The sequence below is a fragment of the Cryptomeria japonica genome, chromosome 10, assembly GCF_030272615.1.
Source record: "Cryptomeria japonica chromosome 10, Sugi_1.0, whole genome shotgun sequence".
NCBI lineage: Eukaryota > Viridiplantae > Streptophyta > Pinopsida > Cupressales > Cupressaceae > Cryptomeria > Cryptomeria japonica.
Window position 1 is genome coordinate 640957408 of NC_081414.1, and position 4625 is coordinate 640962032.

The following is a 4625-nucleotide window of genomic DNA, read 5'->3' on the forward strand; positions in this document are numbered from 1 at the left end:
GTATCTGGAATGGTGAGTAGTTTGTCAGAGTGTGTGGAAGAGTTTGGAGGTAAAGGCAAAATACTGGTATAGGAGGGCTACTAGCCTAAGGGGTAGGTTTCCAAAGGAGGTATAAGGAATTGATGCCTAATTTTAAAACCAATTCTTGGAATAGTTATTAGATGTCCTGAATAGGCCAAATTCAAAATCCCTAAGAGCAAGAGTCACTGGTAAGGCATGTTTGAGAAGTTGAATCCTTTTACTCTTATTGAATAGGTGTTAGGCTTGAGTAGTGGAGAATAGTTCTAAACCTTAAGATGTGGATTCCTTTCTTATAGGGTCATTTTTGACATTTGAAGGGTCAGACCCTAACCTTTTGGACTTGTTCTTAGGTGTAAGGAGGCCTCTGCATCAAGTGGTATAAGAGAAAAGGAGTGTTCTTTGGAAGAGAAGGAGAAGACAAGATGCTAGAAGAAGAGGGATCCCAAGATGTACCTTCAAGAATGACAAATGTTGAGTTGAATGTCTAGGTGAAGAAGTAGAATGCAAAGAGAAGAGTAGTCAGGGCTGAGAATCAGGCCTTGAGAAATGAGATGAACTTGTTGAAGGACATAGTGGAAAGGGGAGAGAGAGACTCTAGAGAAGAAGGGGATGAAGAGGAGATCCCTAGGAAGGAAGCACTAGAGGTTCTTGTAGACTAGAGACCCTTGATGAGTGTCCTCAAGTCCATGGAAATAGGAATAATGGATGTGAAGATGGATCTGCCAGTGTTTGCAGGAAAGATGGAGCCTGATACAGTGGTGGAGCAGATAGACTCCCTAAACAATTTTTTTTGAAAGTGAAGACATACCAAAGCACCAGAGGGTGAAGATGGCCCAATCCAAAATGAAAGGGGCTGCACTAACTTGGTGAAATTTCATCCAAGATGAGAGGGTGAAAGAGGGAAAGAGAAGAGTGGCTACATGGAAGAAGATGATGGCTTTGGTGAAGGAAGCCTATGTCCCAATAGACTACAATTTCCAATTGCAAAAGAGAAGACATAACTTGAAGCAGAAGGAGATGAATGTGAGTTCCTATACAGAGGAGTTCATGAATTTGTGTGTGAGTACCAAGGTAAAAGAGAGTGAAGACAAGAAGGTGGAAAGGTATCTCAATAGGTTGAGAATTGCAATCAAAGAATATTTGAATCTCCACACTTTGGAGACAGTCCAAAAATGCTTTCAATTGGTACTTAAGGTGGAGGAGAAGTTGAAGAGAAGGTAGGAACAAAATGACAAAGGTAAAGGGAGACAACAAAGAGGGGGAAGAGGCCCTTTCAGAGGTAGAGGAAATGGTTTTGGATACCAATGTGAGTCTAGCCAAGAAGGAAATAGAGGAGAGAGCAGCTACAACCAAGGAGGGGCCTACAATCCAAGAGGGAACTTTAGGGGTAGAAGACCACCCTCTAGAGGAAGATCCCAAGGAAGAGGACCTCCTAGATGCTATAACTACAACCAAGAAGGGCACAAGGCTAATAGGTGTCCGGGGAATGCTTCTAGCTCCATGGGAGAAAGGAGAAGCAATTTGCTGCAGGAATATGATTATCAAAGTGTGGCAAGTGCAAACACTTATCAAAGTGTTAATTCTCTTGATAGCTATGGCTATCCTAAAAGAGGAGAGGCTCTGATGGTGAGGAGAGAAATAACCACCATGAAGGTACCTGACAAGGAGCCTACATAAATGAAATCTATTTTCAAAACCACTTGCAAGGAAGGAGGAAAGGTATGCAAGGTCTTGATAGACTCCAGATCCACTGTAAATTTTGTATCACTTGAAATGGTAGAAAATCTTAAACTTAGAAAGTTGCCTCATCCTTACCCCTACAAGGTCTCATGGCTCACCTAAGGTCAACAAGACATGGTAGAAGAGAAGGTTTGGGTAGAGTTTTAGATTAGATCATACAAGGATAGACTGCTATTTGACATAGCCAAGATGGATGCATGCCATCTCTTATTTGGGAGGCCATGGCAGTATGACTTGAAAGCTCATCATGATGGGGTGAGTAACACCTATTCAATCACCAAGGATGGTAAGGTGATATAACTCTCACCTCTAATAGAGGAAGAGATGGAATCAAAAGAGAAGGATGCCAAAGTATTGATGGTAGAAGGAAAATAGTTCATGGAGGAGATTGCAGAGAAAGGTGCAGTTTGCTATGCCCTCATGCCTACTCCCAAGGTGACAAGGAAAGAGTAGTCTACAGAAGAGAAAGAAGGAGGACAAAAGCACATAGACCCTGGAGTCAGACAGTTGCTTGATAAGTACAAAGACATCATATCAGATGGAATACCGAGATCCCTACCACTGGTGAGAGACATCAGTCATTGTATAGATCTAATCCTTGGATTTACTCTCCCAAACAAAGCAGCCTACAAACTCACTCCAGACCAGAATATAGAAATGGCAAGGCAGATTGAAGAATTTCTTGAATGAGGCCTAATTGGAAAAATTCTAAGCCCATTTGCAGTACTAGTAGTCCTTGCACCCAAGAAATAAGGCACTTGGAGGCTTTGCACAAACTCAAGGGCCATCAACAAGATAACTATCAAGTATAGGTTCCCAATCCCTAGGATAGAGGATTTTCTTGATTGCTTGGGGAATGCTAAGTATTTCACCAAAATGGATATAAAAAGTGGACACCATTAGATTAGGATAAGGCTAGGGGATGAGTGGAAAACAACTTTTAAAACCAATGAGGGATTATATGAGTGGAAAGTTATCCAACGCCCCTAGTACCTTTATGGGGTTGATGAATGAGGTCTTAGTGGAGTTTATAGGCAAGTTTGTCATAGTATATCTAGATGATATCTTGATCTTCAGCCACACAAGGGAAGAACACCTCAAACAAATAGATATGGTTCTTAAGAGGTTACATGAATAGCAACTAATGATCAATTTGGATAAGTGTTTGTTCATGTAGGAGGAGATCATCTACTTGGGTTTTGTAATCTCACAAGGTGAGTTGAAAATGGACCAAGAGAAGGTGAATGCTATACTATATTGGCCAATACCTAAGACTATGAATTATGTCTAGAGCTTCCATAGTTTAGCAACTTTTTATAGGAAGTTCATAAGAGGATTTAGTCATGTATGTGCACCCATGCTTGACACTATAAAGGGAGGACAAAAGTGCAGGTTCAATTGGACCAAAGAGGTAGATGATTCATTTGAAACATTGAAGACAAAGGTTGCAGAACAACCACTCCTTGCCCTACCAGACTTCAACAAAATATTTTAGGTGGAGTGTGATGCAAGCCACATGGCTATTAGGGAATTTCTTAGTCAAGAAGGGAGGCCTATTTCTTTTTTCAATGAAAAGATAAATGATGTCAAGAAAAGATACTCATCTTATGACTTGGAGATGTATGCTCTAGTATAGTCTTTGAAGAAGTGGAGGCACTATTTATTGCCTAAAGAGTTCATAGCTTTTACTGACAATCAGGCACTCTATTTCATAAATAGCCAAGAGAAGCTAAACCACCAACATATGAAGTGGGTAGAGACCCTACAAGACTTCACCTTCACCCTCAAACACAAGAAGGGAGTCAAGAACAAAGTTGCCGATACTTTGAGCAGGAGAATCTTAACTGTCAACCAAATCAAGATGGAGAGTGTTGGTATTGATTCCCTGAAGAGTATGTATGATGCTGATGAAGATTTTGGAGAGATCTACAAACCTTTGGTGAGAGGTATCATATTGAGTTCTCTGAATTTCTGATACAAGATGGATTGTTATTCAAAGGAGGACAATTATGTATTTCTAAGTGTTCCATGAGGTTAAATATCATTAGGGAGAAGTATTGTGGAGCTATGACAGGTCATTTTGGCCTTGACAAGACTCTAGACCTTGTGAAGAGGCACTATTACTGGCCTAAGTTGCAAGAAGATGTAAGAAAGTTTGTGGAAACATGTGTAATATGTCATAAATCCAAGGGGAAGTCAACTAATGCAGGTTTGTATCAACCCTTACCCATTCCTTCTAGACTATGGGAGAGCATAAGTATGGATTTTATGTTAGGTCTTCCTAGAATAAGGAGGGGATTTGACAATGTCTTTGTAGTTTAGTAAAATGGCTCATTTCTTGCCATGTAAGACTTCTTGTGATGCATCATATGTTGGAGACCTATTTTTCAAAAAAATAGTCTGGATACATGGATTGCCCCTAAACATTGTTTTAGATAGAGATGTAAAGTTCATAGGTCACTTTTGGAGGACCCTTTGGAAGAAGTTGGGAACTAACCTAGCTTTCTCATCAGCCTACCATCCTCAAATGGATGGGAAAACTGAAGTTGTCAATAGGTCATTGGGAAACCTATTAAGGTGTTTGATAAGGCAACATGGAGAAAAATTGGACAATATACTGTCACAGGCAGAGTTCTCATACAATGACATTATTAATAGGAGCACAGGGAAGTCTCCTTTCCAAATTGTGTATGGCATCCACCCAAGGGGAGTATTGGAGTTAAGGGATTTACTCAAGGAAGAGCCCATTAGTGCAGATGGTGAATCTTTTGCATCAGCCATCAAAGAGGTGCATGACCAAGTAAAGTCTCATCTCCAACAGTCTCCAGTGAAGTACAAGGCTTATGTTGATAAGGAAAAGAGAG